A 21,649-nucleotide genomic window follows, 5' to 3' on the forward strand; every position below is an offset into this window, starting at 1 on the left:
CATCAACACTCCTTTTCTTTAAAAATAATCGTCCCGATTCTTGTACTTTCGTTTTTTGCGTTGGGCCATTCTTTTGAAACGTTTTGGGGGACGGGAAGTGGCTGTGCTTTCCTCCTCGTCGGACTCAATCGGTCTATTGCTTCCAATCGACTCATGGAAAATAACTCCCATATTTTGGCAGTTCCACTTCGAGTAGGGCATTAACCCAATCCAATCTTTCGGCCATGGGTCGGGATTTTCCTCGGACTTCACTGCGTTGTTCGGGCTTGTTTTTGTCTCATTTGCTGCGGCCCTCAACACGCTGACCGGTGATGGTTTAGATGCGGAATCCATTTTTTCAATATCAATGAATTGGTTTGCGGAATTCACTCGGTTTTCTTCCTCTGTTTCGGTCTCAAACCCGTCACTGGTGTCGAACCCGCTGCTGCCGCTGCTATTGTTGGTGTCGCTTTTCTCTCCTTCCTTCTCAGAATCACTCTCCTCGAATTCCTCGCTACTGGACCCGTGACTGCTGCCGCTGCTATCCCCGTCGCTGCTAGTGTCGGTTCTGCCTAATGACTCGGAAAAACCTATTGATTGCAAGGATGAGTCGAGCCAACCACCGTGACCATTGAAACGAGGCGGCGAGACCCCTGGTGGCGTGAGTTTAGCAGGTCCAATTCGTTTCTCGGTGGTCCGTCGCTGAACCGTGAAGGGTGGTAATTGGGTGGTTATGGGTGCAATGTTGGGATTGTTATTTTGTGAGGAATTTTGATAGGAGTTAGGTTTTTCTGGTTGTATAAATAGAGGAGACTCAATTTCCCCTTGCTCCATGTCAAAACGAGGCTGCTATTCAAATCGAGGAATGGATCATTCCCATCGTCTAAGTAAGAGAAGGTCAGCCACTCGAATTTGAAAAATGAGTCTTCTGGTTCGGGGATTGCTGCGATAGGATCGTCGCGATTTTGGAAAATCGAGAGCCGCAGCTCTGATACCATTTGCAACGTTTGGGGTATGGGTGCGGAAGCGTTTTGATTCATATTTTGCATTTGCTCGTGATTGATCGACATTTTGGATGATTTGAACGGATTTTTTTGTATTTTTTGTGTGAAATTTGGATATTTACCAAGCTAGACCTATAGCTTGATAATGGTTGGAATTCTCGTAACGCGACAAGAAATTCCCCTTAAACGTTGGATCACGTCTGCGGCTTAAGTCGAGATTCGAAACGCGTCGATCTCAATTTTGTCTCTACACTCGTGTATGCCACACCAATGCTTTGACGGTTTTAGAGAAAAGCTTCTCGAAAACAATTTTTAATTTAAACAACAATGTATAAAAATGAATTACAAACTAGCCTTTTATAAGGCCTTTAGACCGACCTTAGGGGGATTGGGATGACCACATTTGACCCGTAATAAATACAATTCTACCTAGTTCTTAGCATAGTCTCCTAATTTAATTTTATGAAGAAAAAGTAAGTTGACAACATAGATTACAATGCAAGGCAAATAATAAATTATTTTGAATTCTCGCAATGAAGCTTCCACAAGGCAGCCACCCGTGGGCTTCACTTCCGTTTCCCCTAGTTTTGCGTGCTTGCTCTTATTTGTCAACCCGTAACTTGATTATCCGTCATATTTATTTGGGCTTATTTGGACTGAATTTATTCGTGATTCCCGCTAAATTTATTAGAATTTTTACCCCCCCCCCCCCCCTCTATACGCATCAACTAGTTTTAGAATATATTGTTCATCTAATATTATCATAAGCATTAGATTACTAGTGTAGTAATAGAGATAATATTAGAATCTATTTAAGGTTTCATAATACACTAATCTTGTTATTTAGTATATTATGTTAAGGGATTTGTTTTGAGTGCAGTCAAAGGAGGATCTCAATATTTGGGATTTTGGAGGATCATCCATTACCTTTAAGCTCAAGAACAAATAAGGTAGGTGACCTTATTTGTGCCCTTATTTCGAGCCAAATAACAATGTAAGGAACATCGTTTTTTATTTCATCTCTACTTTTGTTATGCATGCACTAGATCTAAAGAACTCATATTAATATGTTAATTAGTTCACCATTAGAAAAGTCTAATAATAGGTATATGAACCTAATAATTAGTATCAGAGCATAGGATGTTAGATGCATAATCGATTTATAGTTTTTTCGAGTTATTAGTAACTTAATTAAAACTAATAATTTGTGATTTATTAGATAATGTCACGAAATATTAATGCATGTTATATATTCTGGTCCTAAAATGTTTTTAGGTCATTTTTATGATTTATGGTATTTTATTACTCATTTTAATGATTTTTAGTTATGTTATTACATTTTTATGACTAAAATGGAAATTAAAATGCTAAAAATAGTTAAACTAAGTCTCTAACCTTGAAATTTTTATATGACCTCACATGCATATTTTACTTAGTTTATGTAAAATCTCGTATAAATTTGATATATTTTGCAGGATTTATGATTTTTATGAGATAAAAATGAATTAAATGGAGGTGAAATGGTTAAATATAGTTAAACTTCGAAAAAGGCCATGAAATTTTAATATGCTGTCACATGCATTTTTACTCACTGTTTGTAAAATTTAAGATGAAATTGATTCATTTAGCATGATTTATTAATTTTTAGATTAAAAATGACATAAATAACGACTATTTTAGCATAAATAGCTAAAACGAATTACATGGCATGAGAAAATTATTTTAAGTTGAATTTATATCCCACTTATCAGATCTAAAGTTGTAAAATAATTAGATTAATGTTTGTATACTTTAGATGTTTTATTTGATAAAACCGATAAATCGCAACTACATTTTTCTCGAAATAAATTCAAAAATTTTAACCATTATTTTTGATATTATGAGTGTCATGGATATATTGCAGAATGTTCAAAAATTTAAAATTTGAAATTTGAAATTATTGTAATTTAATTTGGATTTATTTCATAGATGTTATGATTTTAGGGTCAAAAATGAGAATAAAATTAAATCAAGTTGAATTATTGTCCAAAATTGAGTGATGACTAATTTTTGACACCTAAGAGTGTTAGGATAACTAACTTGGACTAAAATTAGATTTTAGTATTAATTTACGATTTTAATAAGTTAAAATCCTGCATTTCCATAAAACCGGGTTATATAAACTATATAAGTTAAATATGGCGATTTGGCACATAATTTGGCATGATAGACACATATTATAATACTGCATATTTCATTGTTGAATGTGATATTTTATTCATGTAATTTTGAATTATGTAATTTTATCTTAGTATGGCCTTAGTTTTAATCGATATTACCCGTAATGTAAGGAAATATTGATTCGGTTGTAATTTAATGTGATCTGTATCACTTTTATTTTACAAGTTTTTCATTTTACAAATGTATAATAGGAATAGATATGTATTTTTATTATTATTTGTAACTCCGGAGTTTCTTCAAGACGGTGCCATTCGGAAAGGCGTTCCGAAGAAGACGGTGTTCTAGAGAGGCGTGCCACTTGAAGATTCAAGGGACCAAAGGAGTTTGTTTCCGAATTTGTAATAGATTATTTAATTTTCTATTTTAGGATGGCCATATTAGGAATTTATTATTTGTTTTGCATTTCATTTAATATGTTGCATGCATTGCCAAATCGCCATAATAACACATGCATATCATATCGAGTCATCGACCGTGTCAATTATAATTATCGAGAATTCGACTTTTAGTTCACTTAAAATTGATAGATAATAAATTGAGAAGACCTTTACTTTTTAAAAGATTTAGACTTAGCCTTACCAAATAGTAGGAGCCCATGAATCACAATTTCATAAGAGGTACAATACAATTCTTCGGGGTGCTTCTATTAACGTTGGTTTTGTGGGGTAATAAGTAGTTATTACACTTCGAAAATTTGGTTGATCTCAACGAAGGTATTTTGCGACTGTAGCCGCAATAGGTTCGGGTTAAAGATGAATTTAATAAAAAATCATCGACCGAGAGTTCTAATTGTAGAATCGGTTAAGAGGGTTAACCCCCCAAGTTTTTTTAGTAAAGATGTAGAGGGCCCGTAGGCTCACATCCAAGTTAATATGAATTTTGGATCTCAGAATCATTTATTATAGTTGGGTAGAGGTCACTATATAAATATTAAACTTGTTTAAAATATTTACAAGTTTTAAGACGATAAATGTTTATAATTCCTTCATTTTCTATTTTGTAGTCAATTTGATTAGTTTGCAATGTCGACTCTAATTTCATCCGCATCAACTAGCGCAAACGCTCCACCACTCCCTAATGCTTCTTGGCTCTGATCCTTTATGGATCGATGCAAACTTGAAAAGAATGGTTCTAACTTCGCCGATTGGGATGCGCAACTCCATTTGGCCGCGGAAGGTGACGACAAGCTTCGTTACCTTACCGAAGCCGCTCCCACCACACCTACCACTAGGTCAACCTCCGTCGCAAGGGAAGCCTATGAGGCCTACCTAAAAGAGTCGACCTCTATCAAGAACGTCTTGATTTTCTCTATGGAACCCGATCTCCAAAGGAGTGCTATCAACATGAGCACGGCCTATGAGATCTACACCAAGCTTGTGACCATGTTTTCGCAAGCTCCTAGGATAATCCAATACGAGGCGGCCTCCGCATTTTTCGAGATCAACATCAAAGAGGGCCAAAAGGTTAGCCCTCATGTGCTCAAATTGATTGAGCTTGTTGAGACTCTTAAGATCCAAGGGGTCAAAATTCTCGAACAACTCGTTATAGACCGAGTTCTACATTCCTTGAACAAAGTCAAGGCATATGTGCAGTTTAGGGTAAACTACAATATGCAAACTATGAAGACTTCTCTACATGAATTGCACAAATTGCTTGTGCAAGCTGAGAGAGAAATGTGTCTTGATGTTAGTTCAACCAAGGACGTGCTTCCTATTAACAACAAAAGCAAAGGGAAGTTTAAGAGGAGGACTAGTAAAAGCAAGAAACCCAATCCCTTCAAGGGAAAGGGAAAAGCAATTGTGAAAAGCTCTTCTAAAAAGGGTGCTACTTCCGAAGATAAATGCCATTATTGTAATGGCATAGGACATTGGAAGAGGAATTGCCCGAAGTATCTTGGAGATATCAAACCTGGAAAGATTGTTCCAGTAGGTAATAAATAAAATTCTCCCTATCGTTTATGTTTTGAATTTCAATCTCAACTTTGGTATTTGGATAGAAGTTATGATTCTTACCCTTTTTAACTTGTTTTTTAAGGGCATCCGAGCAAAGACAAAGGCAAAGACAAGCAAGCCTGAGGAGGTTCTTCAAGGGAAGCTAAAGTAGCCGCCCATAGTATAAGACATATGGAAGCTTGGCCTTTATATTTGTAACACCCCCATACTCCAAGTGCCTTACCAGGACCACTTAAGGCATGGAAATGCTACCATCTCGGTTACCCGAGGCAATGATTATCATAAGACAATAAAGAAACATATTTAAATAATAATTAACGTTTAAAGTGAATACATGCCAAAAACCAAAACTGATAAAGAGATACAAGTTCTCCAAAACTATCTACTATCAAAAGACTATAAAACTATCAAACACAGCGGAAGACTTCTAAACTGCATCGTGGTGACTCCTCCCAGTTATCCCATACGCATCAGCTCATACCTGCTTAATAACTGCTCACCACCCCCGAATGGATCACCACAGTTTTTAAAACATTTAACGGGGTCAGTACTAATCACACAATTCAATATATCAACAATGAGATAAACAGACAGCTTAACCGTCACACACACACACAACCACACCAAACCCAACAATCTCAATCACCGATCGTCCCTTTGGACCAGACCCGCGTGGGGGACCGCAGCCGTTCCCACCTAAGCCCCGCTCATCATACCGAGCGATAACCCCGTCCCATTAATGTGCACATCCCCTTCCGTGGCGGGTTCCACGAAGGGCGAAACTAGGGCGTGAAGTCACTCCCGCAAGTGACCCCCTCACTCACCGAGAACGCATCTCGAGAACCATCAACAAGCAATCACAACCACAAACACAATACAATCATCACATCAAACAACTAGCTACAAAGACATCACCAATATCCCATTATGGGACTAATCGAGTAGTAAATCCCCCGGAATGCAACACAAACATCATCGACGATCTAGCAAATTTGTCTCAAAACCTTTCCTCTACGAACCCTTCTCCTATACACATAATCACATAATCACTACCAACACAACAAATCATAGAAACCCCCAATCCCAAAATTAGGGTTTAAACAAAGTCAACCAAACGCTATAAAATTGGTATGTAGGACTTACCCTTGACGCAAGGAACACTATGATGCAAAGAACAATGAAATCCGACACCTCTAGCTCCGGGATTTGTCAACAATGCGATTAGGATGATGAATGAACTTGCTTTCTCTCTTTAACAGTAAATTAGGTTTTTGTAAAAGTGTTTAGAATGATGACGGAAAGATTATATATCTTAATCGCATAATTAACAAAACCCGAGAAAAACTCCCCGTAAACCGGCTACTTGATCGAGTACCCAAGGCTACTCGATCGAGTACCCCCCTACTCGATCGAGTATCCTAGTTACTCGATCGAGTACCCAACAGGTCGAAACTCTTCTAAACGCAACTTACCCTTACTCGACGGAGTAAGGCCTACTCGATAGAGTACCCCAAGACTTATAAATACGGAGTATTACAGTCTTCCCTCCTTAAAAAGAACTTCGTCCCCGAAGTTCAACCCATACATAAAAACAACCATACTAACTCGACCAAGACACAACAACATAACTAAGAACTCAAGAACTCGACCAAACATAAAACATGAACTTTTAACACCCACTCGACCAACTATGTTTACTTCCCTAACATGACTCACGATATCGTATCCACCACATATATATCTCTCACGACACCAACTCCATACATAACCAACTACCATCCTCTAATGCTGCTAGCTCCATAATATCATCCACTATCAAATCCAAAATCAAGACACTCATAGATATCAAACGGAATGTTACATTCTACCACCCTTAAAAGGAACTTCGTCCTCGAAGTTTACTCACACTCATAATCTCATCATCCAACTGTCAACACTATCGAAGTATTCTCGCATTCCTAACATCAAACTACTACAAGCACGTCCGTGACCTTTTAACACTATCAACCACAACATATACAAATCCATATCTTATGCTACACCAACACTCTACTTCCAAATATACTACCATATGAACAACCAACAAAATCTCTTTTATCGCATCCTACTCCTCTTAAGATAAATGTTACGTCCTCGTAACCTACTAATACTATATCCTTAGTTATATCTTCTCATTATTCTCATCATCATCACATGTCATAGATAACCACCTATACTCTAAATACTCGCCATGCATGTATCCAAGGCTCTCTTACTTAAACAATTCTCATACTTCAATTCACTCGTCACACCACCTAACCTATACCTCAAAATCTTTATCTTAACCCAAAACTTCAACTTTTCCACATTACCGCAACGTGACATACCTCTCTATATAAACTATATGAAACTCCCACCATCAAAAGCATAACTCACAATCCACACTTGTTACGTGCACTCATTCCAGATCCTCAAGTTCTTTCCTTCATTACCGCAAAACTCATACACAACTTAACATGACACTAATTCCCAATACCCTACACTCACTGTCTCAACAAACGATTATGAACCACCTGCATCTTTCGGGTCATTACCACACATGTTCTACGACTCACTTGCCATTACCATGTCTACTGAAACCTTAACTAGAACAAGATCATAATTATTGTAACAACCTCTCACAACCGTGTTCCATTAACAGAATGTCACTATACTATAACAACAACGAAAACATATACAACTCTATTTCATATCATACTCTACCCTCATTCCCAACTTAACCTGGTAAGAAACATCAATAACAAAACAACTGTCTATCTTTACAAACTGAAACTCACAGGAAGCAACATCAAACAAAACAACAATCTATGTATAACTGGTATGTACTTTCGAAACTCGAATCATAATCATCCCGCCTACTCCACCACAACCGGTGACGGCATCACAACACCGCCACCAACAGCCACACCGTAGTACGAAAATACCCGCATCACAACACTATGTACCGTGCCCGGATCACCACCCGAGGCACCACAACCACACCGATAGACATCACAACTGCATACGATTCCCATAAACACTGACTGAGCATAACTTCTCAGACAAGAAAAACTTACTCAAATCCACTTTATTAAATCACCACGCAACATATTATATGGATAAACAGATAAGCATCTCATGAACATCATCTCTACCATTTCACGGAATACACATGTGTTTTTAATACACATAAAATTATAACTAGCCATGTCAAATTAATCAAATTATTACCTTTTTGGATATCATTCAATTAAATTACCGTGTCCAACATATATATTCTGAGAACATTCATAAAACAACTTTATAATTATCACACCATACCACTTCTTATGAGGTCGAAACCTCACACAAACATTTACACATATCATAGACCCGTAATCACAACCAACTAGTCAATCCCGACCACGTAAGTTACCACTCAACAAAGGTTACCTGTCGCCCGAGTTTAACTCATATGCCCCTCATAACATATTCCCCATTCGCACAACCATCACTTCCTGCCAAATATAACCATACCTTTACTATTCAACTATTAGCATCCGCCTCATCTAACCACATCTTATACCCTCTCACAATCATACACAACAATCAGGTCCCTACCAAATCAACCTCTTTAGAATTGCTACCTTTGTAATATACCATCACCCTTAACCACTAGTGACAACACCACAATACCACCACTGCTCGTATATCAAACCTCTTACACTCATATCAAAATAACACGGTTTTTCTCCTATCTTTGGTTATCATTCCAAATAACGAACATCAAACCCATCCACAAAATTACCTCAACATTATTTCCAATACTATCTTATTTGTGTTGTCATTCAACTCTCCACCAAATACCTCGTATCGTGCCAATACTCCACCAACTTCTTGCTCCCTTAATTCCTCGAAACTCATTATCAATCATGTTGTCCTGAAACTCCTATATAACCTTTAGCTAACATTCTCGTGACGCTATCACACATTTCAATGATTCCTTACCTTTATATCACATAACTCCGGTGAATATTTTCCTCACCATTGTTATCCTTCTTTTCTCTTTACACTCAATAATACCAATTAATAGTTCAACTCCTTATTCCTTCTAGCTAACTCTTTAGAAATCCATGTACCCCTTCGTTACTCCAAAACTCAAATTCCATTATTTTCTACCGACATCATCTCACTCTTTCTTACCATGGATCTTCTCTTATTATGCTATCACTCACACTTGCCACTAATCTATCCATAAAATCCACGTTCATTCTCCCTTTTTACATCTCTAGAAATCAAAATTCTCTTTTTATACCGTTAATTGCCCAAGGAAATCACACATTAGTTCCGTCTCTCGGTGACACAAATTTCCAAACTCAGTCACTATCTGCAAATCCACGTCGCGACATATCCCATTAAGTTCACTATATACCACTCGTCTCAATTCCTCTAAAACGACCTTTCATTACATATATTCTTACTCAACACTATTTCTAACCATCTCCCTCCATAATCCGTTATACATCTCAAGTTGCTACTATCCACATCCTTTCTTTCAATACTTTCATTCTCACGTTCCTTAAACTTGCATCATCCCTTGCCCACATTCACTTACATTTTCATTACTCAACATACAAACATGTCACTCATCTCGTCTCACAAAACATGTTCTATGCCTCAATTAAGTCTTACCAATCCCAACACATATAAATCATGTCCTCCCCACCGAACTCATACTCATCATAGGTGCCACTCTTTACACCACAAAATTGGGTAACTTACGCGTCAAGACCAACATACATGTAAAACAATGCATAAAGAAGCAAAATAACGCCTTTGAATTAAACATAATATGCAACGAAGTCAAAAGATAAGCATATGACCCAAAATAGGGGTCACTAGATCGAGTACAGGCCACTCGATCGAGTAAGGGACTTACTCGATCGAGTAGGTGAAGATCAGAAGCACGTAAAACAAATTACCAGGGACACTCGATCGAGTAACTGACGTACTCGATCGAGTACCCCCCCCTACTCGATCGAGTACCAAGGCTACTCGATCGAGTACCTACGCATTTCTCAGCACTGTCCAGTTTTCGCAAAACAGCCATAACTCACTCATTTCTTGGTCGCTTTGGGCGTGTGACCTATCGTTAGAATCGTAAAAGAACAAGCTATCACCTCCAATTGGAATCACATTAAAATCATTTACGCATCTCAAGTTATAACAGTTTAAAGACAACTTTGCTGTAATCAGACGACATAACTATTTGATTTTCTCTTTCAAACAACTTAAACATCAACAAAGCGAATAAAAGCGACTCAATACTTGTAAAACCACTATCCCTAACCACATGTTACGACCTACAAAAAGCCAAACAATAACATTTATCATGCACATAATTCATTTAACTTGCCAATCATGGCTTCCCACATGCTTTTATTCTATCACTTTTCGTAAACAAAATCACAAATACATGACATCAAGTCCCCTATTCACATGTTACTAGCATAATAACATTATAAAATAACTTTCATTATATAACATGCTTAATCATAAATCATATTATCATACAACGATTATTCATCTTTTTCCACTAATTCATCCATCATGCCACATATTTATCCACCACATTCGTTCAACATATTCACCCAACACATGTTCAATTCACACTCCCAACCTTCTGTACTTTTACTCAACACGACAACAACAACATGTATACTTACACATCGCTTTATATATATATAGACAAAACACTTTTCCTTACATAATTATAACATGCCAAATTACATGTATCAATCATTATACTTTCATGCTTTACAATCAACCAACATACAATTCACGTCATCATCATCAATTCATGCAACATACTACTACATAGATACACACAGCACACAATATGCACATAACGATCCCGACACATATCCCATGGTGACCGGTTCAAAATTGTAGGGCGAGTTCGCGACTTTAGGACGTCTCCCAAGTCTTTGCATTAGCTCCTACAACCTTTACCCCGGGTTCATTTTAATTGACTCCCTATATTCATTGGATTTATTGGTTACAGGTTTCAGGATCGTCGCTCTGATACCATTTGTAACACCCCCATACTCCAAGTGCCTTACCAGGACCACTTAAGGCATGGAAATGCTACCATCTCGGTTACCCGAGGCAATGATTATCATAAGACAATAAAGAAACATATTTAAATAATAATTAATGTTTAAAGTGATTACATGCCAAAAACCAAAACTGATAAAGAGATACAAGTTCTCCAAAACTATCTACTATCAAAAGACTATAAAACTATCAAACACAGCGGAAGACTTCTAAATCGCATCGTGGTGACTCCTCCCGATTATCCCATACGCATCGCTCATACCGCTCAATAATCGCTCACCACCCCGAATGGATCACCACAGTTTTTAAAACATTTAACGGGGTCAGTACTAATCACACAATTCAATATATCAACAATGAGATAAACAGACAGCTTAACCGTCACACACACACACAACCACACCAATCCCAACAATCTCAATCACCGACTGTCCACTGGACCAGCCCTGCCAGTGGGGGACCGCAGCCGTTCCCACCTAAGCCCCGCTTATCATACCGAGCGATAACCCTGTCCCATTAATGTGCACATCCCCTTCCGTGGCGGGTTCCACGAAGGGCGAAACTAGGGCGTGAAGTCACTCCCGCAAGTGACCCCACTCAGCCGAGAACGCATCTCGAGAACCATCAACAGCAATCACAACCACAAACACAATACAATCATCACATCAAACAACTAGGTACAACACATCACCAATATCCCATTATGGGACTAATACTGAGTAGGAAATCCTACCTGGAATGCAACACAAACATCAGACGATCTAGCAGCTGTCTCAAAACCTTTCCTCTATGAACCCTTCTCCTATACACATAATCACATAATCACTACCAACACAACAAATCATAAAAACCCCCAATCCCAAAATTAGGGTTTAAACAAAGTCAACCAAACGCTATAAAATTGGTATGTAGGACTTACCCTTGATGCAAGGAACACTATGATGTAAAGAACAATGAAATTCGACACCTCTAGCTCCGGGATTTGTCAACAATGCGATTAGGATGATGAATGAACTTGCTTTCTCTCTTTAACAGTAAATTAGGTTTTTGTAAAAGTGTTTAGAATGATGACGGAAAGATTATATATCTTAATCGCATAAGTAACAAAACCCGAGAAAAACTCCCCGTAAACCGGCTACTCGATCGAGTACCCAAGGCTACTCGATCGAGTACCCCCCTACTCGATCGAGTATCCTAGTTACTCGATCGAGTACCCAACAGGTCAGAAACTTTTCTAAAACGCAACTTACCCTTACTTGACAGAGTAAGGCCTACTCGATAGAGTACCCCAAGACTTATAAATACGGAGTATTACAATATTAATAGTCTTCGTTTTATTGTTGATTTTGAACTTGTTGTTTTAGAACTCATTTAATTTCCTAGTTGGACATGGAAATTAGTTTATTTCCTTTTGTTTTCAAGAATAAGAAGTTGTATTTGAATTTAAGTGGCTTGGTTTGCAACCCAAGTGACTCGGTTTATGGAAATTTTTGTTCTAAAACTTGTCATTATACATCTTTCATATCAAAACATAAATTATGTTGACTTAATCTAATCATAAAATAATTACAACGATGGGATCATTGTGATTAGTTCATAAGCCATGAATTTAATTCTCACTTATGCTTTTGTGACTTAGTGTCACATCTTATTTGATATAAGAAAGAATGATTATAAAGTAAAAAAGAGTTATTTGAACTCTAAAAGGGGAAATTCTATAAACCAATTGGTACACCACTTATAAGACTCCATACGAGCTATTAGAGGGCTTAAGACCTCATGATTGTATATAACATAGATATAAGGCAAACTGAGTTGTCGAACTCACTTTTGGGGATTTGCGATCCAAAACGGACACGTTATTTTAAACGAAAGGTCAACCTTGAGATACCTAAAATAGCAAGTCTATTTAACAAATGACATGGATCAGATTCGCATATTACATGAATCAAGCTGCCATAATAGAGCTGGTCTTTTTATGAGCTAACACGTCAGTCTATACACACTTCTATTACTTCACTATATATGTTTGTAACTCACAAAGCTATCTCTTAAGGAGATAGATGTATTTCTAAGAGATAGAGTGAGAGTAGATCGTCACAAACATGTCTTATAGTTAATATGTTACTTTTTGAAAGTAATGGAACTATAATCTATTGAGATAGAGTGGGATTAAAGTAGACATGTCTTATTGTTAATATGTTACTTTTCGAAAGTAATGGAATTATGACCTAGTCCCAAATCGACTTTGTTGCATACAAGCCATAGCATTACAATCCAATTTTTTTTACCCAAGCGTAGATTTACTTTAAGGCGATGGTCCCTTTAAAGTAAATAGAGCTTTAGAGTACCTAAAAGCATAGATTGACATGTAGATGTTAATCAAGATAAATCATGTTAGGAATTGCCACATTTTATTTTGATGAAGAATGGCAAAAGATATTAAAAATTCACTTTTCTAAAATGGGAATTTAGAGAAGGATGTATAGGTAACACAAAATCTTATGCCATGATGAATCATATGCTTGGAGCATAATAAGTCAGTAACAAGTTAATTCGAATGATGGTCTTTTGAAAGCCTTAGAGAACATCCTTTAAGAGTCTTGAGCAAAATTGAGGATTCGTTCTTATGTTTAGATGATATACTGAGTTGTGTGTTGAAGGGTTACACAAACTCTAGTTTCCAAACCTATAAGGATTTATCGAAATCCTAGGCTGATTTTATTGACATAGGAGTAAGAGAATAGAGAAATGTTTTAGTTTCGACCATTGCAAATTCTACAAACATTACTACAAATCTAGGCAACCACAACGGCCCTTTAACAACGCTTATTCACGAAAATCACCATAAGACGTTGTAGAATGGATGGCGCGAAATTTTACTAAACTTAATTACAACGGTTATGTGTTGCTAACCGTTGTTATTGGTTTTAACAACGGGCCAAACTTGCACAACCGTTGTTAATATAAAAATTAATAACAACAGTTTACTTTGTTATACATTATAACCGGTGTTAATAATTTGGCTCAAATTAGTGAAAAGTAATTACAACGGTTATATCAGAACCCGTTGTTAATACTTTTTAACAACGGTTGTCAAAGGAACCGTTGTTAATATATTATCTAATGACAACGGGTTTATGTGTAATAACCGTTGTCAATACTTTCAAGCAAATACCACAATATATACCACACAAACACAGATCAGCTACAGCCACAAACACAAACACACAACACTACTCTTTCTCATCGTCGCTTTATCATCTGCGTCACCGTTGTTGTCATCGTCTCTTTCTTTCTCTAACTATCAGGTATTTATCTATCGCTTTATGGTTTTAGGTTTTGTCATCTCTGTCATTATTGTTCTTTCTCTAATTATTTTATTTGCATGTGTTTTTCTCCGTCATTGTTCTTTCTCTAATTATTATTCGCTTACTTTTTCTGCGTTTATTAGTAAAACAAATTAAATAAAATAAAACAAAGAAGATGATGGAGAGGATAGTAAAACAAATCCACATTTAACATACATAAACTTAATTAATTGATATATATATATATACATAAAATTAATGCATTGCTAAAAATACAATTCATAGATGTTCATATAGGGATGCATTCTCTTCTATGATATTCATCCTCTCCTCCTTTGCTATTTGGAGGTTTCGTTCCGCAGATGCAATATCTTCATATAGCTGCATTATCTGCGACTCTAGCAAGCCATTTTTTTGGCATCCTTGAGTGCGATCCCAGCATCCTCAAGGAAGAGCCTGTACTTCCTCTCGATTTCCTGCAAGCGGCGTATGAAACGTTTGTTGTACTCAGTCATAATGCATGTTAAACGAATGGTATCATTCTTTACTGAAGGAAGTTTGGAGTTTATTAGGTTTTAAAGATTTAGGGTTTGGAGTTTAGGGTGGAGATAGTGATATAATGGATTGGTTATTGAGAAAGTGGAATGAATTTATAATTAGTAATGTGTCGTTTGAGTTGTTTTTTAATTAATATGTTTAGGGTTTGATGCTTAAATTAATACGAATTTTGTTTAGAAAGTTGTGCCATATCCCTGCTTCAAATCTTATAACCCTTCGCATTCCATATATTGTGTCCTTTCATGTAGGGATTTTGGTAGTAATAATGCATGCATCTAGTAATATATAATCAATTGATGCGGGAAGGATTTTGGCAGTAATGCTTTGTATATTGTTTTTTTTTTAAAAAAAAAACAATAACAACGGTTATTTAAAAAAAATACGTTGTCTTTAGTTATAACAACGGTTTTTTCTATTGTAACCGTTGTTATAACTTTCCCACCAAAAATTAGTCACACTTTCCACAACGAATGTCTCGTAATGACAACGGTTTTTAACCGTTGTTAATAGTTTTCACAACGGGTTTCTTAAAAAACCAACCGTTGTTAAAACCTTTAACAACGGACGCTCTAACAACGTCTGCTTTTTTATATTACAAAGGTCTTTAACCGTTGTTATACCCTATATCTGTAGTAGTGAAACAGAATCTAAGTAAATTGTGATAAGATGGTCAACGTAGGGAATGAGAGTAACTCCCTCTACAAAGACTTTATTACAAGTTATATGATAACATTGGGAGCATCTTCCAAGTACAAGAGTCCAAGTCTAGTAAGAAGACTAGACATATACTTAGATAAATTCATGTTATTAGAAATAACATTGAATAGAAGGAAATAGCAATTAATAAAGTTGGAATTCATGGGTACATGGTATATCTATTTACCAAGCTTCTATTGCAATTTAATTAGTGTAAAATGTACACTACAGATTATAAGATATTAAGTAATAATAAGATATTGACTATTCATATGTGATAATCGCATTTATCGTTTGAGTTTCTTTAAACTCGTTTGAGTTTCTTTAAACTCATTCATTACTTTGTTAAATCCAAATGGGTTGTTGAGACAATATTGAACCCCATTGAAGTGAACTGGATTGACAAAGTATGTGCCCCTAGTTACTTATAGGAGGTGACGTCTTGAAGTGACTAGAGAGTGATGTGATTGATGGCAAGTTCAAGTGCCATAGGGTCATATGGGATGACTAGTCGATCACATAGATAGACTTTATGGGTCACTCTGTCGGGCAGTGACCGCTTATAGAGTTCTGGAAATTCATAAAGTCTGGTCGTGGCAAGAGCTACAATAGTATTCTTGTGAGTTAATTTTATGACTAGAGACTATTCGCCCAAGTTGGCACAAATTTCTGAATGGCTTTGATTTATACTCTACGACTGTCGTAACTGAAGTCAAATGAGTTTATTTTGGGTTAAGATGAACTGTGGCTATACGAAGGGAATAGTGGGATAGGAATTGTCCACCCCTTTGTCAGGGTTTTTTAAAATTTCAGGGCCACTCGAGAAGTAGTGAACTGAAAATGCGTGGCCACGCTCGGAATGTATCTACGGTAGATAATTCCGGTCAAACAGTTAATCTCCAGATCGAGTAAACCACTCAAGATACGATCAAATGCAAGTACGACCTAAAAGACACCTTGCATTGAGTGGGAGATTGTAATAGGACAAGAGAACTGGTGACGTACACTTGTCTCGGACAAGTGGGAGATTGTTGGAGTATGTGTCCTCAACAATAGTGCGATCACATGTATAAATATCAAAATAAGAATAAGTAAGGAATGATTCATTTATATAGTCAACTGATCAACATTAATCAGTAATGATTGGCTAACTAGAAGTTTGACATTACTGTCATTTGACGGTGGTGATCAGTTGATCCCTTAATGTCACACCTATAGGATAATTCCCTTAATAGACAAGTTGATTAATTGTATGTCGATACAAGTTAATCAATTCCTTAAAAATTGAACAATTCATTTGTGAGTGACAGTATATATATCTTATTCTAATATTGATTAAATGAGATTTATTTTAGTAATTAAAAGATTTTATTATTAAAATTGATTATTGTTTATAAAACAATTGAGATAAGAATGAATGGTTAATTATAATTACAATATGTTGTGAATTATAATTATATGACCCATTTTATTTATGTGATCAAGAATCACTAGATAATTTGTTATATGTAATTTAATTAATGTATATAATGATATTTATTTGATAAATATGCATTAAATTAATTAATAACATGTTACATACTACATGTAACATGTTGCGTGGCAAATGACAAATTGACAAAATAAATTGAAAGTCCATTTTATATAAAGTGACCGAAAATGGAGGGGTTGTAGTGGATATGGGTGATTTATTTTAATAGTTAAAAATAGACATAATCATACCTAATCTACTTAGCCTTACATGCCTACTATTTAGATAAGAGAAAAAGGATAAAGAGGAGGCCATGCATTTGCTTGTGGCCTTCACCTCACCCGGCCCTTTCCTCTTTATTATGAGAATTTTGTTCTCATTTTTCTACTCTCATTCTAAGCTTCCTCTCACACTTCTCTATAAAAACTAGTTTTAGAATATATTGTTCATCTAATATTATCATAAGCATTAGATTACTAGTGTAGAGATAATATTAGAATCTATTTAAGGTTTCATAATACACTAATCTAGTTAATTAGTATATTATTTTAAGGGATTTGTTTTGGGTGGAATCAAAGGAGGATCTCAACATTTGGGATTTTGGAAGATCATCCATTACATTTAAGCTCAAGTACAAATAAGAAAGCTGGCCTTATTTGTGCCCTTATATCGAGCCATATAACAATGTAAGGAACATTATTTTTCTTATTTCATCTAGACTTTTGTTATGCATGCACTAGATCTAAAGAACTCATATTAATATGTTAATTAGTTCACCATTAGAAAGGTCTAATAATAGGTATATGAACCTAATAATTGGTATCAGAGCATAAGATGTTGCATGCATAATCGATTTATAGTTTTTTCGAGTTATTAGTAACTTAATTAAAACTAATAATTTGTGATTTATTAGATAATGTCACGAAATATTAATGCATGTTATATATTCTGGTTCTATAATATTTTTCGGTCATTTTTATGATTTATGGTATTTTATTGCTCATTTTAATGATTTTTAGTTATTTTATTACATTTTTATGTCTAAAATGGAAATTAAAATGCTAAAAATATTTAAACTAAGTCTCTAACCTTGAAATTTTTATATGACCTCACATACATATTTTACTTATTGTACGTAAAATTTCATATAAATTTGATTTATTTTGCATGATTTATGATTTTTATGAGATAAAAATGAATTAAATGGAGGTAAAATGGTTAAATAGGGTTAAACTTCGAAACAGGCCATAAAATTTTAATATGTTGTCACATTCATATTTTACTCACCGTGTGTAAAATTTGAGATGAACTTAATTCATTTAGTATGATTTATGAATTTTTAGTGTAAAAATGACATAAATAATGACTATTAGCATAAATAGCTAAAACGAATTAGATGGCATGAGAAAATTATTTTAAGTTTCATTTATATCCCACATATCAGATCTAAAATTTTAAAATAATTAGATTAATTTTTGTGTACTTTAGATGTTTTATTTGATAAAACCGATAAATCGCAACTATATTTTTCTCGAAATAAATTCAAAAATTTTAACCATGATTTTTGACATTACGAGTGTCATGGATATATTCTAGAATGTTTAAAAATTTAAAATTCAAATTTTAAAATTATTGTAATTTAATTTGGATTTATTTCATAAATGTTATGATTTTATGGTAAAAAATGAGCCTAAAATTAAATCAAGTTAAATTATTGTCAAAAATTGAGTGATGAATAATTTTTGAGACCTAAGAGTGTTAGGATAATTAACTTGGACTAAAATTAGATTTTAGTATTAATTTACGATTTTAATAAGTTAAAATCGTGCATTTCCATAAAACAGGGTTATATAAACGATATAAGTTAAATAAGGCAATTCGGCACATAATTTGGCATGATAGAGACATATTATAATGCTGCATATTTCATTGTTGAATGTCATATTTTATTTATGTAATTTTGAATTATGTAATTTTATCTTAGTATGGCCTTAGTTTTAATCGATATTACCCGTAATGTAAGGGAATATTGATTCGGTTGTAATTTAATGTGATCTCGTATCACTTTTATTTTACTAGTTTTTCATTTTACAAATGTATAATAGGAATAGCTATGTATTTTTATTATTATTTGTAACTCCGGAGTTTCTTCAAGACGGTGCCATTCGGAAAGGCGTTCCGATGAAGACGGTGTTCTAGGGAGGCGTGCCACTTGAAGATTCAAGGGACCAAACGAGTTGGTTTCCGAATTTGTAATATATTATTTAATTTTCTATTTTAGGATGGTCATACTAGGAATTTATTATTTGCTTTGCATTTCTTTTAATATGTTGCATGCATTGCCAAATCGCCATAATAACACTTGCATATCATATCGAGTCATCGACCGTGTCAATTATAATTATCGAGAATTCGAATTTTAGTTCACTTAAAATTGATAGATAATAAATTGATAAGACCTTTACTTTTTAAAAGATTTAGACTTAGCCTTACCAAATAGTAGGAGCCCATGAATCTCAATTTCATAAGAGGTACAATACGATTCTTCGGGGTGCTTCTATTAACGTTGGTTTTGTGGGGTAATAAGTAGTTAGTACACTTCGAAAATTTGGTTGATCTCAACGAAGGTATTTTGCGACCATAGCCGCAATAGGTTCGGGCTAAAGATGAATTTATTGAAAAATCATCGACCGAGAGTTCTAATTGTAGAATCAGTTAAGAGGGTTAACCCACCAAGTTATAGTAGTAAAGATGTAGAGGGCCCGTAGGCTCACATCCAAGTTAATATGAATTTTGGATCTCAGAATCATTTATTATAGTTGGGTAGAGGTCACTATATAAATGTTAAACTTGTTTGAAATATTTACAAGTTTTAAGACGATAAATGTTTATAATTCCTTCATTTTCTATTTTGTAGTCAATTTGATTAGTTTGCAATGTCGACTCCAATTTCATCCGCATCAACTAGCGCAAACGCTCCACCACTCCCTAATGCTTCTTGGCTCTGATCCTTTATGGATCGATGCAAACTTGAAAAGAATGGTTCTAACTTCGCCGATTGGGATGCGCAACTCCGTTTGGCCGCGGAAGGTTACGACAAGCTTCGTTACCTTACCGAAGCCGCTCCCACCACACCTACCACTAGGTCAACCTCCGTCGTAAGGGAAGCCTATGAGGCCTACCTAAAAGAGTCGACCTCTATCAAGAACGTCTTGATTTTCTCTATGGAGCCCGATCTCCAAAGGAGTGCTATCAACAGGAGCACGGCCTATGAGATCTACACCAAGCTTGTGACCATGTTTTCGCAAGCACCTAGGATAATCCAATACGAGGTAGCCTCCGCTTTTTTCGAGATCAACATCAAAGAGGCCCAAAAGGTTAGCCCTCATGTGCTCAAATTGATTGAGATTGTTGAGACTCTTAAGATCCAAGGGGTCAAGATTCTCGAACAACTCGTTATAGACCGAGTTCTACATTCCTTGAACAAAGTCAAGGCATATGTGCAGATTTGGGTAAACTACAATATACAAAATATGAAGACTTCTCTCCATGAATTGCACAAATTGCTTGTGCAAGCTAAGAGAGAATATGGGTCTTGATGTTAGTTTAACCAAGGACATGCTTACTATTAACAACAAAAGCAAAGGGAAGTTTAAGAGGAGTGCTAGTAAAAGCAAGAAACCCAATCCCTTCAAGGGAAAGGGAAAAGCAATTGTAAAAAGCTCTTCTAAAAAGGGTGCTACTTCCGAAGATAAATGCCATTATTGTAATGGCATAGGACATTGGAAGAGGAATTGCCCGAAGTATCTTGGAGATATCAAAGCTGGAAAGATTGTTCCAGTAGGTAATAAATAAAATTCTTCCTATCGTTTATGTTTTGAATTTCAATCTCAACTTTGGTATTTGGATAGAAGTTGTGATTCTTACCCTTTTTAACTTCTTTTTTATGGGCATCCGAGCAAAGACAAAGGCAAAGACAAGCAAGTCTAAGGAGTCTCTTCAAGGGAAGCTAAAGTTGCCGCCCATAGTAGAAGACATATGGAAGCTTGGCCTTTATATTAATAGTCTTCGTTTTATTGTTGATTTTGAACTTGTTGTTTTAAAACTCTTTTAATTTCCTAGTTGGACATGAAAATTAGTTTATTTCCTTTTGTTTTCAAGAACAAGAAGTTGTATTTGAATTTTAGTGGCTTGGTTTGCAACCCAAGTCACTCGGTTTATGGAAATTTTCGTTCTAAAACTTGTCATTATACATCTTTCATATCAAAACATAAATTATGTTGACTTAATCTAATCATAAAAGAATTACAACGATGGGATCATTGTGATTAGTTCATAAGCAAT

This window comes from Silene latifolia, chromosome 9, assembly GCF_048544455.1.
Source record: "Silene latifolia isolate original U9 population chromosome 9, ASM4854445v1, whole genome shotgun sequence".
In the NCBI taxonomy this organism is placed as follows: Eukaryota; Viridiplantae; Streptophyta; class Magnoliopsida; order Caryophyllales; family Caryophyllaceae; genus Silene; species Silene latifolia.